The sequence below is a fragment of the Pan paniscus genome, chromosome 6, assembly GCF_029289425.2.
Source record: "Pan paniscus chromosome 6, NHGRI_mPanPan1-v2.0_pri, whole genome shotgun sequence".
In the NCBI taxonomy this organism is placed as follows: domain Eukaryota; kingdom Metazoa; phylum Chordata; class Mammalia; order Primates; family Hominidae; genus Pan; species Pan paniscus.
This window is the reverse complement of record NC_073255.2, coordinates 58,564,665-58,586,263: the sequence shown is the minus strand read 5'-3', so window position 1 is coordinate 58,586,263 and position 21,599 is coordinate 58,564,665. Positions and strand designations below refer to the sequence as shown.

Below are 21,599 nucleotides of genomic sequence, written 5' to 3'. Positions count from 1 at the left end.
AATTCACTCTGACTATGTGCTTTCATTCTGTGAAATTTTAAAAAATATTTTTCTTAAATAGGGTACAAAGAACAAAATAGCTTGGATGAGGTTTAGTTTTGTCAGCTCATGGAAGTGTAGGTAGATCTTTTATTGTTTCCATACATGACAGAATGAGTCTATGATGTCCTAAAACTGTTGACAGCTTTTTTGAAATTCATATTTTGATCTGAAATGTATATACTAACTACCAACTTCTCTCAGTCTTATTTTATTTTTTGGAATTTTTCAAATTTATATCACAGGCATATTTTATAATCATATTTCCATATACGCTTTCAAGACAGAATATGACAGTTCAGCTACTACTACTTTTACATATATTAATTAAATTTTAAAAGTATAGTCATTTTACTAGTTGTCAACACCAACTTATCGAAAATCTATTATATTTTCCCCTTTGACCAGGGTCTTCAGACTATGCTGAATATTCTGCAACATGGGTGACAATTGACATTGGCAGAGCTTGTAAATCTTGCTAGTTATCGAGAGACTGGAGAGGATCATTTAGAAGCCGACAAATCAATCAGACAGAGCAGGCAAATTTTCTGAAATTTCTCTTCATTTTTGGTCATGAGTTCATGAGAAATATTTTCATAATTAACTGCCAATATTTGCTTTTTCTTACAACAGTAACAAGAAGGACATTTAAGTTATTTTCTGTAAATATTTCTTACTTTTCCACTTTCCAATGATAGGAATTGAACAATTGCTTATTTTATTTAATCTTGATTTTTCTTTTTGTTTATTCATTACAGCTATATTGAGGTTTAAATTACATACCACAAAATTTGCTCATTGTAAGTGGAAAATGTAATGATATTTAGTAAATTTATACAGCGGTGCTGGAATCACCATAATCCATGATTACAATATTACTATATCCCCCTAAAACTTTCCCCAAGTCCATTTCCAGTCAATCTCAGTTCTCTCATCCAGACCCAGGAATCCACCGTTTTCTATTCTTGTAATATGCCTTTTCTGGATATTTAATGTAAATGGAATAATATAATATGTAGACTTTTGCATTTGCTTTCTTTTACTTAGCACAGATTGGGGCAAACTATGGGTTGTGGGCATGCTGTCTCTTTTTGTAAAGTTTTCATGGTACACGCCATGCTCATGTGTTTATGCATTGTCTATGGCTGCTTTTGTGGAACAATAGAATTGAGTTATTGACAGAGACAATAGGACCTGAAAAGCCTAAAGCATTTGCTATTTGGCCCTTTAAGAAAAAAGTTTTCCAATGCCTGGCTTAGTATAGTTTAGCTTTATCCATGTCATGGACTATGTCAGCAGTTCATTCATGTCATTTATCATGATTACCATTTCACTGCATAGATATACCACATTTTGTTGGTTCATTCATCAGTTGATAGACATTTGGAACGTTGCCATTTTTGGCTATTACGAATAATTCTGCAGTATGTGCTTATATCCAAGTCCTCGTGTGGATACACATATTCTACTGAGTAGATTCCTAGGAGAAAAATTGTAGGAATCTATGATAAGCTCATAGTTTACTTTTTAAGAAACTGCCAAAATGATTAATGATGTTGAACACCTTTTTATGTGCTTATTAACCATGCATATGTCTTCTTTGTTAAAAAAACCCTTTTGTCCATTTTAATATAGAGTTGTCTGTGTTACTGAGATATAAGAGTTCTTAATACATTTAAGCTGCAAGTATTTTATCAGATATATGATTTGGAAATGTTTTTGCCTGGTCTGTAAGTGGTCTTTTTATTTTCTGAATGGTATCTTTGGAAGTACAAAATGTTTTAATTTTATTGAAATATAATTTATTTTTTCTTTTTCTTTTATAGACTGTGTGTTTGCTGTCACGTCTAAAACTCTTTGTTTAACTCAAGGTCATATAGATTTTCTCTTGTGTTTTCTTTTAGAAGCTTTCTATTATTGGATTTTACATTTAGGTCTGTAATGCATTTTGAGTTCTTTTCTGTGTATGGCACGAGGAGGTAAGGATGAAGCTTTTCCTCCATCCCCTCCTCCTCATCCTCCTTCTCCTTCTTCTTCTTATTTTTTTATGTAGATATTAAATTGTCTTGCCACCATTTGGTAAAAAGACAATCTTTTCCAAACTGAATTGAATTGGCACTTTTTTCAGAAAGCAATTGACCATGAATGTAGGGGTAAATTTCTTGACTCTGACACTGTTTCACTGATCTAACCTATTCCTTTATGTATATCATAATGTCTTGATTACAACCTTATAGTAATTTTTTAAATTAGGCAATATGAGTCCTACAACTTTGTTCATCTTTTTGAAAACGGTTTAAGCTTCAAGTACTTTCATTTCTGTATAAATTTGTTGGATCAACATTTAATTTCTACAAAAAAAGCTCACAGCGACTTTGAAATGGATTCTGTTGAAATTGACAGATAAATTTAGGTAGAAATGGTATTTTAACATATTGTGACTTCCAACCATAAATATAGAATGTGTCTTGATTCATTTAGATTTTTAATTTCTCTCATCATTATTTTGTAGTTTTCAGCATACAAATGTTACACTTCTTTTGTTAAATTTATTCTTAAGTATTTTATTGTCTTTGATACTATTGTGAATGGGTTTTATTTATTTTTATATGTTCATTTTGTATTCTGTGATCTCACAAACTTGTTTGTTAGCTCTAGTTGGCTTTTTGGTGCTTTTATTTGCTTTATTTTTTAATATGTATTATGATAAATTTATACTGGATTTATCATTGGACTTTCTAATATCTGGATTTCCCTGCATATTTATTATAAACAGTTTGAGGCTAGCTTCCTATACCACTGGTCATAGCTATAAAGGATACTTGGACATACTGAATCTTTTCATTTATTTCAGCAAGAAATAAGAGAACATCATGAAAAAAGGACTTTTTTTATTCATGTATGTTTATTGCGGCACCATTCACAATAGCAAAGACTTAGAACCAACCCAAAAGTCCATCAACGATAGCCTGGATTAAGAAAATGTGGCACATATACACCATGGAATACTATGCAGCCATAAAAAGGATGAGTTCGTGTCCTACTTTGTAGGGACATGGATGAAGCTGGAAACCATCATTCTGAGCAAACCATCACAAGGACAGAAAACCAAACACTGCATGTTGTCACTCATAGGCGGGAACTGAACAATAAGACTTGGACACAGGGTGAGGGACATCACACCCCAGGGCCTGTCATGGGGTGGGGGAAGTGGGAGGGATAGCATTAGGAGATACACCTAATGTAAATGACGAGTTAATGAGTGCAGCACACCAACATGGCACATGTATACATATGTAACAAACCTGCATGTTGTGTACATGTACCCTAGAACTGGAAGTATAATATAAAAAATTCTTATTTTCTTAAGCCATCAACTATGCACTGAGTATCCTTTCCTTTTTGTCCCATTTTTTAAAATTGCTCTTATTATTTAAGTTGCTCTGTCTCCTTCATTGGCTCTGTTTGGTTGAACCCTCTTCATATTCTGTTTCTCTTCTTATTTCCCTTCAGGTGTTCTTTTAAATCTCTTTCTATTTAAAAAAAAAAAAGAAAGAAAGAAAAGCAAAATAAAGTCAGATTTGAATAAGGAATAGTAATATCTTTCAAGTGCCTTTTGTCCATGTATTGTTTTATAGTTTTTAGCTTGCTTTCACACATATTATCTGATTTGATTCTTACATAAACCATACGGCAGAAAGCAAGGCATGCCTACTTATTCTCCAACCCAAAGAATGGCAGGAAAAGACTCAGTAGACAGTGCTCTTGAGAGCTTGGCAAAACCTGGGTAGAAATCAGCACTCTTTCACCTCTATCCAGAGTTCACTCCAGGTATCACAGAGTCCTCACTGGGGTGCAGCACATGATACTGTATTCTGTCCTAGGATGTGGAAAACTGTCTCTCTGGCTGATACTTTCCTTCCTGATGAGAGTTGCAACTCACACTTCATCATCTGGAGTAATTATTCACAAATCAAAATTGAAATCAATGGTTGAGTCACGCATCCACTGCTGTCATTCCACAGTGAAAAATGTTAACAGTTCTGTTATTGACCATAAAAAAGTACCAACTTTTGGAAAGTACCATGGACTCTCCATAAAAATTCTCCTTGACTTTATAAAGGTTTATGCATTTATTTTTATAAGAGTCAAGTTTAGAAAACAGGCAATGCTTCTAATTTATATTCAACGTAATCATCTGTTATCTATTTAAGCCAGATAACGAAAATGAGATAAATGAAATAGGCACCAATTTATACTAGCTATTAACTTTCCCAGGGGTATGCTATTAGAACTAAAAAAAGGTTTGTTGAGGTTGTCCTTCAGTTTAATTTCACTCCGTAATATCACTAATGACCCCATTAAGGACATTAAAAGTTTCCTTTTCTGATCAATCTTTAGAATATTGAACTCCATAAAGTATCTACTGACTAACCAGCTAAATAATTCAAGGTCACCTTTAAGATGGCATCCTAAAGCTAATTGTGGGTATAAGACTCGTTATATAAATATCATACAGAGGGAGTTATCTCCCTCAGCACCAAGATTACACCAAGCAAATTACTTCACTTGCCTGTTCAACAATCTACTCAGAGGGCAAGTTTAGCCTGCAAAACTTATATTAAATAGGAAAAAAGAGTTGAGGTTATAACTTATTTCAAAATGCAGCATCCCTTATATAATTCGCAATCAGTATTTGTTTGGAGTCTTCTAGTTACAGTATAAAAGTGAGCATGCAAGAAATAAGAAGCCTCTTATGTTTCTTTCCTTGTCCATTTTTTTTTCATAATTTTTAGATTAGAGTGAGAAGACTGGGAAGAAAAGGTAAGCTTTGTTTCAGGTGATTTATATCTACCATGTGCTAACACTGCCTGCTAAAGTTTGACCATAGCATTAATGGTCAAATTAAAAAAATTAGTTTTTTGTCTCAAAACACAGTCTCTTCGTTTCCCTCTTTCTCTCCTTTTCATGTTTCTTATGTTTATTATCTCTTTTCATTTTGAAAAATCCTAAGTATTGAACAGACTATGGTCAGAAAATATGTATTTCTGTGCTATTATTCACATCCGCAGCTCAACCCTTTCCATATTTCATAACCAGCATATGCCATTATATTGGGCTTGTATTATTTGGGAGAAAAATATATGGAATAGCTATAGAATTGCTCAGTAGTTTAGACCTATAGGAGACCTAAACCAAATAACCAAGGAGTACAGACTTCTTTTTGTTGGGGAGAAAACTGTGGCAGAATATTCTATCAACTTTTTCTAAATATGATTGAACTGGTGGCTTAGATTGGACTTGAAGATATTTCTCCTGTGACTCAGAGTTTCTGGGAAAGTAAAACTGTGAGACTGATATTTGTGTGCAAGAAATGTATTGGGGGTGCTTTTGGGATGAACACATCTTGGGTAATGAAGGAACAAGGAGGACTGGGCAGAGGAGGAAGTAGAAAGCTTTCACGCTCTCACAAGACCTCAGCAGTCACATCGACCCACCCCAGCCGGCTCTGTCTAACTGGAAAGGCACTAGAGCATTGCCTAATGAAAACAAAAGGGATGGCCTTTATCCCCGCTGTTGTTTGGCATCCTATGTGTGCTGCCCCAAAAAGGAGGCATGGTCTTGGGGCAAAGTGGCTGTCTTTAGCAAAGGGAAGTTGCAGAGAGGGTCGCAGCTGAGAGCTGCCTGTGATCAACCTTCTGGGCAATTGGGCTATGAGCACTTTGTCCTCCAGGGGGCGGTGGGAGGCGCACCACCAAGTGCACTGCATTGGAAAGACAGGTCTCTTAAGAGTGAGACACTCTTAGCAAGATACTGATGTTAACCATCACATTACAAATAATCCTTTGCTGTATATTTTTCATTAGAAATAAAAACTATGCTGAGTAATGTTATTGGAAGAAAATTAATTAGGTAGCTTGGGAAGATTATTTTTTAAAGTCTATCATATTATCTTGATTTAAAAATTAGATTATACAAAGTGTATGGGGAAATATGGAGGTAGAGTTAACTTAATTAATTTTTAAGTGTAATCAGGATGCGCTATATTAGTTTCCTAGGGTTGCCGTAACAAATGGCTACAAACTTAAAATAGCAGAAATGTACTCTCACAACTCAGAGGGCCAGGAGTCTGAAATCACGGTGTCAGCAGGATTGGTTCCTTTTGTAGGCTTTGGGAGAGTGTCTGTTCCATTGCCTCTGTGGTCATCTGGCCTTTCCTGTGTTTCTCTGTGTATCCTCCTCCTTCTTATAAGGAGGATACCATTCTTTAGATTTAAGGCCCACTTTAAATCAGTATGACCTCACCTTAACTAATTACTTCTGCAGAGACCCTGTTTCTAAATGAGGTCACATTATAAGATCCCACATAGGTATTTATTTCGGGAGGACACTGCTCAGCCCTCTACATATACATTCAGTGTTCTACTTATTATTGCAATTAACAATATTCACCATCAAATGTCAATTTTTTTCATTAATACAAAGTTATATTTTAGGTTCATTTCTGTCTGTATATGCACAATTGCTTTATCATAGATCCTGCCATATGTGTCATCATAGCAGATTCTGAAAATGATTAGACAGAAAACAAACACAAAATTGTGCTCTCAGTATCATTCAAAGGACATCAATATACTGAATCTATTGATCATATTTAAGACACCTTGTATTGCAAACGGGGGGTATAGAAAGCACATAAAATATGTTGAACACCGTCATACATTTGGTATGAAATGAATATGAAAGGCAAAATAAACTTCCATTTAAATTTAATCAAATGATCTCTTTTTTTTGCCTTGTAAATAACAGAGGCTTGGAAAATTATTTAAATGAATCATATCTCTTTAAGATATTACACGCAGAAGTTTGATCTCATGTTTTCTTTTTCTGGCTAAGCATTTATTTTATTTTATTTTTTCTCTAGAAGCAGAGATATTCTAATGCATTCCATTGACCTTAGGGTTACCTCATAGTAATTTTCTAGACATTCCATAAATGCTTACTTACAGTTGCTTCCGTCTTCACAAAGATCATGTTTTTCTCCATGAAAAAAAATTTTAAATGTAAGGTCCGACCCAGCATTTCTCTCCTTACTTACTCTCATTTCCTCAAGTTCTTCAGAACTGACCTCAATATCTGACCCATGAAGAGTTACTAGGAAACAGATACCTGCCACAGTGTTGACAAGTAATTCAGCCTTGTTAGTCATGGCACAAGTTACTACACCATTAACTCTTAAATATCAAGGACAACTGAAGCTTTAATAGATGGGACACGGGACAGAACTACCTAACAGGTTCAACAGGACTACCTAAGTCAATCAAAACACATTTACTTAGAAATCAAAAGGCCTCTCAAATGTCAAAGAACACATTTTAATCAGAATTTGGCTATAACATGCTACTGTCTGGTCTTCAGGTTTCTTTTTGTTTAGGTGTTCTTGAGTTCCTCCCAAAACTCTCTGCTGAAATGTAAGTGGATGACTTCTTCAAATGGAATCTACAATTTTTCCTTTAGATATTTAAATGTGGAAAGATAGACACATATAGAGATTTAGGTGCTAGATAGATGATTGATGGTTAGATAACCTTTCTATAAAAGTCCATAAAGGTAAAGAAGACAGGTGGACACCAAGACACAGAAGACTAAAATGAGCAACCTGAACTGACATTGTGAGTTAATGCCAGAAAAAATGGTATTCATCATAGTCTGTTTTCTGTTGCTTACAACGGAATACCTGAAACTGGGTAACTTACAAGAAACAAAATTTATTTCCCAAAGGTAGGCAGGTCCAAGATCAAGGGATCACATCTGATGAGGGCCTTCTTGCTGGTGGGGCCCCTCTGCAGAATACCAACGCCATGCAGAGAATCACATGGTGAGGAGGCTGAACATGTTCGCTCAGGTCTGTCTTCCTCTTCTTATAAAGTCACTATTTCCACTCCCATGATAACCCATTAATTCATTAATCCATTAATACATGGATAGATTAATCCATTCATGGGGGCAGCCCTCATGACCCAGTCACCTCTCAAAGGCCCCACCTCTCAACGCTGCAAAATTGAGAACAACGTTGCAAGACGAGTTTCAGAGGGGATGAACATTCAAACCATAGCACAGTCACTCTTTTTGCACCTTGACATGTACCCTGAGATAAGTAAATGCTACTTATTTCTGGCAGATGAATGTAAAAATGAAGAAGGTTTTATCTGGTAATCCAAATCTGTAAGTCCTGGTAATCAGATCACAAACTCATTTGGGGATGTGGGCTTATCATTCTTATAAAATATATGTTTTTCCAGGAGAGTCCCGTACCCCAGTAAGGGGGCGAATGGACACTAGAATTAAGAGGTTGGGGGGTTGGCTAGTGCAGTCTGAAGTTAAGGGTGAAGCAGAATCCTATCCATGAAAGGGAAGTCAATAGCACTGAGCAAGAAGTATCCAGAGGATGCATAAAAGGGTGTCAAAGGGAAAGAGGTCAGCCAGATTTAAGTAGCTGCTTGGCCCAAAGAGAGTGAAGCCATCTTAGAGAAAGTGATACCTAAGAACGTTACTAAAGACTTCCCACTTCCAGGAGAAGGAGTAATAGAAACCAGATTTACCTTCTCTCCTGAAACAAACAAAATGTGGCAGTGTCTATGAAACAATGGGTTTTAAGACACTGGGCAAAAGGCAGCAAGGATAGAAATCCTGATAGGTGAGAAACAATGAGGTAAGTCTGATTTTTAAAAGAGCTTCCAGGGCAAAATATAAGTATAGTGTATCAGTTATCACTTAGGGTTCTACAGAGAGACAGAGCCAATAGGATGAAGAGTGTGTGTGTGTGTGTGTGTGTTTGTATGTGTGTGTGTGTGTTTTAAGGCAGTAGCTCAAACAGTTGTTGGGGAGGACTGCTGGCAAGTCTGAAATCTGTAGGACAGGCTAGTAAGCCAGAAGCTCAGGAGGGATTTCTTACATTACAGCCTTGAGGCAGAATTCCTTCTTTGAAAACTTTAGTTTTCATCTTCAGTCCTTCATCTGATTGGATGATGCCCACCGACATTATCAACAGTAATCTCCCTTGCTTGAAGTCAAGTTTTTGTAAATGTTAATCACATCTACAGAATATTTTCACAAGAATATCTACACTAGATTTTGACCCAACAACTGGGCACTATAGTCTAGTTGAGTTGACCCATAAAATTAAAATTACCATTGGGGAGCCCATGCATAGCTTGGTGGACTCCTGAGGTTGAGGAGTTAGAGCTGAGAGGGTAGGAAAACCATGCAGTTCGGGTTTGCTGGGCACAGTGTCAGAGAAGAACAAACTGCTCAAGGACAGAACACCAGAGAACTAAAGAGGGTACTTGTGATTATTTAGCAAAGTTCTGATAAGCACATGCTTGTGAGAAGACTACCTGAGGCTAGAGAAAGAACTGCCCCCAAATCTGAGAGGTGACCGTTCTTCAGCCAGGTGGAAACTTCATCAGTCATGGAGCCTGCGGTATAGCATGCAGGAAGCCTTGCTCCAGAAATGGGACTTGACCAGCCCTTGGCCAAGAACTATCCTGGACTTATCTAACGAGTCATAAAAGTAAAACCTGAAAGAATCAAACTGCTCTCAAGCAATGTATCTTTATCCCACTACAAACCATAGGAAAAATTATTTGAATGCAAATGTATGTAGCATATAGAAATGTAAACCTCACCATAACTTGTTTTCAACTAAAAGTTAACAGATATACAAAAAAGTAAAATTATTATTCATAAGAATAATGAAAATTAATCAATACGACTGAAAACTGGGATAGGTTTTAAAATTAACACAGAAGGATGTTAATACAGTTAAAATAACTGTGTTGCAAATATTGAAAATGATAAGTGGAACTATCTGACATATAAGAAGACCCAAATGAAGACAAAGAGAAGAAAATTATCACGTCTGAGATTTTTAAAAATATAATGCACTTCTGGTATTAACAGTAGATTAGACATTGCAGAAAATTAATCAAGTTAAAAATATAGCAATAGAACCTATCCAAAATGACACACAAGGAGAACAAAACAATTCAACTGAAAGTTAAAAATAAAAATAAAAATAAAAAAGAGGGCAACAGAGGGCTGTGAGAAATTAAGCAGTGTAATTACTTGATCAATTTGTATCAAGAGGGCCCCCCCAAATGAAGGAAAAAATTGATACATAAAATATTTCTAAAAGATTACTGACAATTTTCTAAATTTGATGAAAATTATAAATCCACAGATCACAGACACTGAATAAACTCAAAGAAAAAGCAATATGAAGAAAATAACAGCAACTTAAATCACAATCAAATAGCTCAAAACCAGGGATAAAGAAACAGTATTAAATGTTATCAGAAAAAATAAAACCTGCTATTGCTATGTATGGAGTAATGATAAAAGATAATGCCTGATTTCTCACTGTTAAAAATACAAGAGAGAAAACAATAGAAAAGCATTTTTAATGTACTGAAAGGAAAAAAAAATCCATAAACCTCAAGTTTTATACTTAGCAAAAATGTCTTTCCAAACTAAAAGTGAAATACGTACTTTTTTAGCCAAAGTGATTGAAAGACTTAGTCACAAACGGACTTGCATATCTGAAGTATGAAAGAAAATCTTGTAGAGAGAAGGAAAATGTATAAAATTGAAATAAGAATACAGAAAAAACAATGCAAAACACTGGAAATATGAACTACCTGAGCAAATATACACAATTTGCCATATTTAAAATTTTTAAGATAAAATTGAATGTAAGTATAATTAATAACAATATATTGTAACGTTTATAGCACATGTAAATGTATATGTATGTACAAATATATATAGATATAAGTGTATATATTGTGTGTATGTTGGGTAAAAGTATAATACATGAAAAAATAGCACAAAGAATGTAGATTAAAAAATGGGAAGTACATAATTGTAAGTTTCTTATACTATAGGAATTGTTGGGATATAACATGAAAGACTGTGGTAGACTCTGATAAGTTAAAGATGTATGCTCTAGATACTACAGCAAATGCTAAAATGGTGAAGAGTTGAAGCTAATAAGCCAACACATTTTAACTGAATTACAAAAAGTAATTAATTAATCAAAAGAAGGAAGAAAATAGAAAATTAAAAACCCAGAACATGTGGGACAATGGAAGTAAAATGAAAAAATAGAAAATAAATATATAATAAGATGACGGGTTTAAATGTAACTATATCAATAATTGTATTTAATTTAAATGATAAAAATTGTCTATTTGATTATTTAATTTTTACATTTTTATCTGAGGATTTTATTTTGAGAAGTTACCTACAATGTATTTACTAAACAACATTCTCTCCAACCTCTGTAGATCTTACTTTATCATGTATTTCCTTTTGTAAAACATGACTTTCGCTCTTATTCTGGCCTTTATTCTTTATGAAGATTTCTTTCTACTGTATTTTGCTCTATAATATATATTACTTTTACTATTATGGAGGTATGCATGGGAGTAAAAAACGGCTTCCTTCTACCTTCCTAAGTTCTTTGACTGGACTAAAATTAAATTGCCATGGGACAGATTAATACGGAAAATATTTTAATTATGTACACATGAGAATCCCATAATATATGAGACTCAAAGAATGGTCAGATGATTGAAGCTTATATAGCATCCTGAGCTGAGAGGCATAGAATTGTGGGGTTCTTGGGGGGTGGTGGTGACACAAGTTATGGAAGGGTGAAGGGAGGAAAGGTATGGGGCACAAAGATTGTCCTGTTATGCAGATTCAAAGTCTCTGCAGCTTTAGGGGGAATAAATGATTGAATGGGCATGGGGTGAAATTCTAATGTTCTCTCCAGTGATCCTTTAATCTTTCCTGGTCGAATGCCGAGGGAGGGTATTCATGACAGTTGAGTTCCTTTGGGAGGACCCTTCTTTGGATAGATGAGCAGAGCCCAGAGAAAGCCTCTGCCTGCACTGCCTGTGTTTGCTGTTTCCAAAGTGCCCTCAGTTCCAAGTAATCAGCAGAGCAAAGCATCATATTTTAGGGTGGCATTTTTGTAACTCTTTCAAATTCTTTTAATCTTCCACCTCCTTCTCCAGTTTTACACCTTTTGTCCTTTCAACCAGGCTTTTGCTCGATCCTGGCTACAAAAACTGTTCTCTTGAAAACCCGTAGTAAACATATTAGATACATCCAGTGGCTTTTCCCATTCCTCAGTTTACTGCATTGTATCTTCATTATATGACAGTCTCCAATGCCAGAATATTTCTTTTGAACTCTGCCCTTTCTTTGATTTACATGACGTGGGACATGGGACAGCCAGGTTTCTGTCACTTTTTGAGTATTCCTCTTAGCTCCTTCACCAGACTTCTTAGAAAGTATGTTTTCAACCTTTTTTCTTTGATGCTGTGCTACTTTTTCTGAACCACTCTCTATGTGGAAAATTCTTTACCAGTAACTTACATATTTGTTCTCTCTTTCAAGCACTAGTCTCAATATTAATCACTTCCTATTCGTTTCTATGCTAACTTGATCATAAATCCAGAATGTTCCAGACCTATTAAACCTGTTCCCAATTTTAAATTATGTTTTATATTAACTGTATCATTTTCCAAACTTCACTACTAGATTTTATACTTTTCCATCATCAAATCAATTAATATCAGTTATTATTCCTGAGATCAGTTCTTATACCTGTGCCCATCTCTCAACAATCATATTCATTATGGTAGCAAGTCCAATATATATTAGCTAAACTATTGAAATAGCATTCCAATTTATATACTTGTTTCCATTATTTCTGCCCTCTGGCATATCTAATAAGCAGAAGTCAGATTAATATTTCTATGGCACAATGTTGGCTGTATGATTGCTTTCATCAATGGTGTGATCTTCTTCAGCTGATGTGATGAGTAAAGTGCTCTATGACAGCTAGGACAGACCGCAGGAGAAACATATTGAACGTTCAGTTTTGAAAGTTTGAAAAAAAATCTGGAAACTTGGACATGGAACAAGTTCTGATGTCAAAGCAGAAAATATGAGGCAAAGTAAACAAAAATGGATGATTTGTCTAGTTACTGGAGAATAGGCTGCATGTACATCGGTGAGGTCATTGTTCTTCATTGTCCTCAAAGGGCTCTGGCCACTTTTCATATTACATCAAAGAAATAAAGTATTTGTTCATTGTATTTGAGCAGTCAAATAAAAACTTCCACTTTGATATCAATCTTTTTGCCAATTCTTTATCACAATACTCCTAATACTCTTACTTGGCTCATTAGAGGGGAGATTATTTTAAGTATATTTTAGAGACTTATATATCCGGCCGATGGACTTCTGGAATGTTAAATCTTTTTTGATTAGTGAGTTTGAAGACATATCATAAGTGTTGAAAGCAGATGTTATCAAAGACAATGTTCAATATAATTTTTGAAATTATTAAAAATATATTTTATGGTGGTAACTAACAACAAAAATGATAACAGTAGTTGGCTTATATTATCCCCTACTATGGTCCAGTCACTATGCAAAAATTTTAATCTGCATTGTACCAAAAATCTTACAAAAATCCATACAGTGGATGACTACTGCCATTCTACAGATAAGCAATCATTTGGACTAAAAGGTTATGTAACTTGCCAAGATCACAGAGTTAAAGTAAAACCAAAATTTAAGCTCAGAGATTAAAGAGATTAAAGGATGTTTTTTGACATTTGGGGCTAGTACAGAAATGCTCCAATAGGCTGTGTTGTATGTATTAGAGGGAAAAACAGGTATACTGCCCCTCTGTGGCTGAGTCCCAGAGTGTGGTGAGGTCCATGCAAAGCAGTGCTCCCCATAGGCCAGGCTTCTTGCACAGGACAGCCTGCCCTTCCGGGCTGGCCCTGCTTATTCTCCACATAGCTTTCTCAGTTCCTACCTAGAAGTACAGCGTGGAAGAGGACAGCCTGGGTCATGGGTCTCAGAAGTTTTAAGCATATATGGAAAATGCGCCCCTGCCAAGAGTGATTGCCGGGCACCCTTGACTGTGTGTCTTATCTGTATTTCAGAGATGCTAAAATGAAAAGCTCTATGGATAAGCAAAACACAAGATATATTGCAAAAAGGCAGGTGAGTATACTGGGGTGTGTATGTGTGTATGTGTGTGTGTGTGTGTGTATTTCTCTCTGAAAAGAAGTGTTTCAGAGGCTATTCTCAAAATCCCTACCAAAGTAGTAGATAAGAATGTCCTTTATTCAGAACAAAGAGAATCAGTGAACAAGATGATTTTTGATGTGCTTTTTAAATTTTTATTTGAATTTGATTGTCCTCTAAGTTCTCGGGGGAAAATAATATGTTCGGAACTTGAAGAGGCAATGTAGATAATCTATTTTTAGATAGTGTGAGGAAACTTCATCTAACAGCAACCTTAACAACCTTTTAAAATTCAGCACTGGAAAAATCTGGCACACTAGGCAAAAGCGTCTTGCTGGTTTTTATGAATTTCTAAAGGTATTTTCAACTAAATTGTCCATTCCTTGATATTTCGAGACTTTTCAAATTAACCAAATTGATTAAAACATTTGTGCAAAAGAAGAATATTTCAAACAATATACTGAAAAGTATTAATGCATGTATTTTACTTGTATATACAGGCAATTTATGTAGTAAAATTATATTTGTCACTTTAATATTATCATTAATTAATATTTTTTATTAATGAAATACACTCATATTCATGGAAATCCATTTTTCTTCCATGTGACACCTAACTCATGACCATCTAGGAATAATATCTATTGTTAATCAAATATGGGAATGGCTGAAAATACGTAGAAACGTAGATTGTTGGTTTTAACAAAAGTTATAGAGAACTCCTGGTCAGCAAGTCCACAAATTCCATGAACGTATTGTTTTGGGCATTTCTCAAAGCTTCCAGCCCAGAACTGCACACACTTTAGCTGCCCAATAATTATTTTGGGGGTTGATAAATGAAAGAGCTAAAACTATTGCTTGAATGGTACTGCAACATACTTCTTAGAGTCTAAGTCAATCTGTGTAGGGAAAAATCATATTGCCAGATCCAGGTGCCCCCATGTACCTTTTACTGGACATTCACAGGGCTGTGTTCTCGAGGTTCTGCAGGATGAGTCCATGAATCATCTCCCAGGATCACACCTGGCATTCACCTCACCATTTAACCTCTCTACTCTGCTTACCACTCACCCTCAAAGGCCAGCTATTCAAAACTTGGCTTCTGGAAAGTAATACTTTATTCATCTTTTGATTAGGCTCTGCGATATAATTTCCCTCAAAGAACTGGTCCATCAAAGTATTCTGCTAAACAAAAGACCATCTGGAGCTAGGCCACCACCTCGTAGGCTTTATTAGTACTGCTATTTATACTTTAACGTTTTAGCATTGTTTTTCCTTCTTTGCAATCTTATACCCTCCTCAGATTATTTCTCTTTCATCAGCCTCCGTTTGTGTTAACAGTGCCAAGATCTAATTTCGTCTGTTATCTAGAACGAAGCTTTGATCTCAGATCCCTTTGACATTATACTGCTTTATAGTGCTGTTCTGAGAAGACTTGGTTGTTATCCCGAAACACACACAAATGTGGAAGAATGTTAATAATGGAAATGAATCCAGCAGTTTTTCATTCTAGAAATCAGTAGGAAAATTGTATAATTACAGAACAATGAGAATAAAGACAAAATTGGAAGAGAGAGGAAAGGAGATATTTGGGCCATGTGGAGGAAGTTAAAGATCATCAGGATTCCATGACTGATTGGATGGTGAAACTGAATGAGAAGTTGTTGACTACTTCTCCAAAGTTTCAGATTTGAATGATGGGCTGGATGATGGTGTTGATCACAATGTTAGATCCTACAAGGGAAAGAATAAAACAAGTTAATGAGTCCAATTTTAGCCATTTTGAGTTTTGATTCAAGTAGAGGAACTGTAGCTCAGAAGAAAGAGTAGGACTAGGAAGTAAAGGCACATGTGGAGCCGGAAAGACACAGCTCTGGATCCTGGTCTGGTCTCTTCCCAGGCACATGGGACTGCCCTTAGCAAGATGGCTGGGAGTCAAAGAAGCATACCTAGAGTGAAAGTGGAAGCTGCCAGGTCTTCAGGGCCAGGACTGGAAAACATCAATGTCACTTCCTTGTTCTATTGGTCCAGTAACCTAGACCCTGCCTCTCAATGGGAAAAGGGCCAAAACATCAGTGGACATAATTTAGAACTCCCAAGTAAACACGCAGTTGTTCTTTCTCTTGATTAAATGTTCAGGTGATAAGCCCATAATGGACTTTTATATTTACACTTACTTAGAATTTCTAAAATGTATCCTGTGGCCTCAGATGTGTTTATCTTCCTAAAATGGCTTTTATAAAATATATTCTAGAGGGTTAGCCAATATATTTCTATTGCAACAGATTCTAGAGAATGTATAATAAAATATAGGAAATACAGAATATAACAGTTTTACTTTTGTGTATTATAACATATTATTCCATGTCTTTCAAAAGACCTCTGGTTTTAAAAAGGTCTACATTTCTAAACATGTGTTTCCATTTTAATCGATACCACTCCCACCATGCCTAATAAATCTCTAATAATGGCGCTTAAAATAACTAAGAAAGTCCTTGTGCTAAGACATAGTTTATGCGAAGTTGAGAATATTGGCAAAGTGAAAGGACTTCTTTCTCTCTTCGACAACAAGGCATCTTTGCCATTTTGTCACTGGTGGGCCACAGCTTGTTCTAGCCTCTTAGATGAATGTTATGTAGGGTCCATTCCCATTCTTCTGTGTGAGATTTCATGTTTTAACATCATAGAGGTGGAAAGAGACCATATGTTAAAGTAGTTAGAATGGGAAGAGAAATGTAATTTCAGTGCGTGGTGTTTGCATTGGAGGAAGCAGTACTGAAAATCTCACCATTCTAGTTTTTTTCTCCTGCAGATTAGAGGCCAGGATCAGAGTTACCTGGGGATTTTCATCATGGAACTGAGTAACAGACACTGCCCACACTGAGCCTTAATTTTGTTCTTGTTAGTAAATAGCCTGCTTGTAGTGGCACTTAGATATAAAATTCCTTAAAGATAAGCAGAACAGTATTACATGAAGATTTTAACAAGTTTTGATTCTTAAAAAGCCCCACAAATAATCTAACATGGTATTCCAAATTCCATTTTGTAAAAGTTTTATATAACGTAGCACAGGCTCATAAGGGCTCATAAAACAGATGCATATTTTAAAGAATAATAAAAGAACATCATGTTCCTGTCCCTCAGGCTGAAAAACATCTCATGCCTCTGCTCTACACATGGTCCTAAGCCTGTCCTGACTCCTGCCATCTTTGTCCCTTTCTCACCATGGTGATCTTGTTCCTGAACTGGCTTTGCTAATAAATCTCTTTATATTATTATTCCCTTTCTCTCTTTGTGTGGAAAATTTCTCCTGTTTTTATATATGTTTTTTTAATTTGGAAACACTCTGTATGTCTTGTATTGTGACTTCTCTCCCAGTATTTAGTACTTGAGATTCAACCATGCTGGTTGAGGTCATCTACGTATTCATTTCCACTGCCTACAATATTCCATTGTATGTTAATATCTCAATGTTGTTATCTGTTCTTCTGTTGATGAGGAGTTGAATTGTTTGGTGCACATATGGGAGAGTTATTCTAGGTTATAAATCCAGTAGTAGGCTTTCTGTGTCATAAAATATGTACACTTTCAAATACTTGATGTTGTAATGGTTAATTTTATGTGGCATCTTGACTGGTCCACAGGGTGCCCAGATATTTGGTCAAACATAGAATGTGTCTCAGAGGGTGTTTCTGGATGAAATTAACATTTGAATCAGTAGATAAATTTGACACAGCAGCTAAAGTGTGTGGGCCTCATCCAATCAATTGAAGGCTTGATTAGAACAAAAGCCTGGATAACAGAGAACTTTGCCTGCCTGAATGCTGAGCTGAGACATCAGTCTTCTCTTGCCCTCAGACTGAATTTACACCTTTAGCTCTTTTTATCTCTCAGGCTTTTGGACTCAGACTGGAACTACACCACTAGCTTTCTTGAGTCTCCAGCTTGCTACTGTATACCTCTGGATTTTTCAGCCTTCATGAGGTGAGCCAATCTCTGAAGAAGCTTGACTAATACACGAGGTAAATTGCAAACTCCTTTGCAACTTTTTCCTACGTGTTCTTAGTTTGCCTTCATGCCTTGATAACCACCAAAAAACCCCACAAAAAACAAAAAAGAAAACAAAAAAAAACCCGAGACGAATAACTCACATATGCCTTCCTAAGAACTCAAGGCGAAATTGACGACATAGTTTATCTTCCCATTGGGAAGATTTTGAGAGTAAAAATGAATGTTAAAATGACTAAGATTATGCATATTTCTGAAAATATTTATTGAAAACACATGTTCATTTTGTTGGTGAAACTAGAAAATTGTTCTACTCAAAACTGTTTTCAAAATGAAATTTCTTATTAAGTTAAAATAAATTAAAGGTATCCATTAAATAAAATTTACGTTTACTAAAAACAGAGTATGTGAGTGCCAGTTTACCACATATTCACCACCACTTGATAATGTCAGACTATTTCCTCTCCCCTAATTGGGCAGATGTGGAATGATATATCATCATGAATTTTACTATGAATTTCAAGCTAGCTAATGAGCTCGAGTAGCTCCTCACCACACCACTTAGTTAAATTGTGTTTTGTTTCTGTCTTAAAACATGGGATCAATGATCACATCGTTCAGTCTGAAGAGGCAGCACCCATCACTTGTCTATGAAGAACTTCTCTCCATTTCCTTAATTTGCATTTTCCCTTTTCCTCTGTTCTCTCAGCTGCATCCCTTTGCTTCACCATGCAAACCTCCTAAGGTGTTTGAGGTTACTATTTCATTTCAGCCTTTCCAATAAAACATGCACTGCTTTTTACATGTATTCCAAATTTATGTAAGTAGTATTGACCTTTGTCTATTCTATTCCCAACTTTTTTCACTCAGCTCTATTTTTTTCCTAAGATTTCTCCATGTTTCTGTGTCTAGAAACAATTTCTTGATCTATAATGCACAAATGGGACTATACACACACACACACACACACACACACATATATATGTGTGTATATATATATTTGTTTTTTTTGAGAAGGAGTCTCACTCCATCACCCAGGCTGGAGAGCAATGGCGTGATCTTGGCTCACTGCAACCTCTGCCTCCCAGGTTCAAGCAATTCTCCCGTCTCAGCCTCCCAAGTAGCTGGGATTACAGGTGCCTGTCAACATGCAGGCTAATTTTTGTATTTTTAGTAGAGATGGGGTTTCACCTTGTTGCTCAGGCTGGTCTTGAACTCCTGACCTCAGGTGATCCACCCATCTCAGCCTCCCAAAGTGCTGGGATTAGAGGCATGAGCCACCGCACCTGGCTAAGACTATATTAAATGAAAAAGCTTCTGCACAGCAAAGGAAATAATTAACAGAGTGAAGAGACAACATGAATGGGAGAAAATATTTGCAAACTATTCATCTGACAAGGGACTAATATCCAGTGTGCAAGGAACCCAAAACACTCAACAGAAATAAATATATATATATACACACATGTATATATACGTGTATATACGTATATATATACACGTATCTGGATTCCAGCAGTTAAGAGCTGCACCTAGCCTCTAATACTTTGGGGCGTCTTTATGTATATTTGAACCCAAAACTGTAACTCCCTTTTTTACTATCAGCTGTGGCATGCAGAGGACAGTTATGACCGAATTTGTTAGTAATTCCGATGCCTGCCTCTCCAAAGCATTCTGAATGGCCTTGGTGAATAATGTGTCCTTTGGGCATTCCCAGACAACACAAAATTTAGGTGAGTTTTCTGGTCTTATGCAATATGCCCATTCCAGAATTCCCATATTTCTCAATTGTCAGCATTTCTTCTAACATTTTCCAAGGGAACTGGAGCATTTCCACATGAATCTATCGTGGCCATCTCTTCTAAAGTCCACTCTAGCAGTAAATTTCCCCTTTGACGTACAGTCAATTTCAAGTTCGTCATTCTCTGCGTCGGCTGATGCTGGGTGTTACTTCTAGCTATGGTCCTGTCAGCTTTGGGAAGAAGTGGGCCATTCTCCAGGAGCACACCTAATGCTTTGTGGGATAGAGGCCTCTGCAGCCACGACCTCCAGCTTGAAGGCAGTCCTAGCTTTCACCAGGGAAGAATGGGCTGCTTCTGCAAGCCCTGAGGGCTGCAGGAAAGAGGGTACGCATTTGTAAACTCAATGTCCTCAGGAGAATCTATCCAGGTGTTGTTGTAAAACCCCAAGTTCAAGCTTGTGTAGCCAATGTACAGCTGATGCAAACACACTGACATACAGGTGCTTGGAAAAAAAGATTTATTCAATTTGGCCAAAGCAAGAAGATGGTGGGACGGGGCAAGATCTCACAAATCTACCTTAACAGAAAGAAGAAGTACAGAGTTTTTGTACAGGTAGAGAGTAAGTTTGAGGAGTTTCAGGGAACTCCTGAAAGAGGAAAAATCTGTTCAGTCTCAGATAGCACCTTGAGCAACCAGACTCGTGGATGTCAGTAGCTGGTCACAATTTCCCTAAATGCACTCATCCCTTCTACAAAGATTTTTCATGACCCTGAAGTCATCTCCTATGCTTAACAAAGAAACAGGACATCAGCAGGGAACTCACCACCAGCAACTGGTGACCATCGGCAAGCAGTTAAAGGCTGAGGGCAAGAGCTCACAGAGAGACTCTTATTTCTGGCACACAGTCAAGAAGCAAAGTGAGGACCTGAGTGGGTCACAGAGCTTCACCTGTGTCTTACAGTTATCTTTTCCCTTGAATTAGTAAATGTTGCTATTGAGTAAAATCTCTGAGTCCTATGGGTCTGACTTGACATTGTCACTTTCGGTGTTATCTTCATTCTGTTGTAAGAGAAAACTTTCACTAATAGTTAAATGCTGCCAGGTGTAAATTAGTGTCATCAGTTGCTTCAAACAGAAAATAAGCTCAGTTAATTTCAAAATTAGTTCAAAGATTTTTTATCTGATTTATGAAATAAAAGAACTATTTTGGAAATTCATTCATTCAAAGGTACAATATAAGATATTTTACAAAATTTACTTAAAATGTTCAAGAATAAACATCATGGTAGAACAATATTTTTCCTAAATTAAGAAAATGGTGAAGCATACTTACCTGGCAGGGGAGATAACCATGATCAGGAAGGTGGTTTTCCCAGGGCAAGGCTTATCCATTGCACTCTGGACATGCTGACCCCTGCGATGTCCCCAAATATGGGAAACTTGACTGCATAATTTGTGGTAGTGAGGCACTGCATTCGCAAAAAAAAAAAAAAAAAATGCACACATATAATTTATAAGTCCAACGTGATCTGTTTTCTTAAGTCAAATAAAATAGAAGCCATAGTTGTTATGAGTAGACCTTGCACAGTACACAGAGCAGTATAGTTTAGGGCCAAGAAAATGGGATTCAGATGGGGAAAAGAGATGTGGGAGTCACCTTGACTAAAACTTTCATTCCCCAAAGTGCCAGTA

The 21,599-nt window shown here is 36.2% G+C and overlaps 1 pseudogene; it reads left to right on the top strand.

Annotated features, from left to right (window-relative positions):
• Nucleotides 1-21,232: 21,232 nt before the first annotated feature.
• On the top strand, nt 21,233-21,384 carry LOC112440626 (U1 spliceosomal RNA; annotated as a pseudogene).
• Nucleotides 21,385-21,599: the final 215 nt, after the last annotated feature.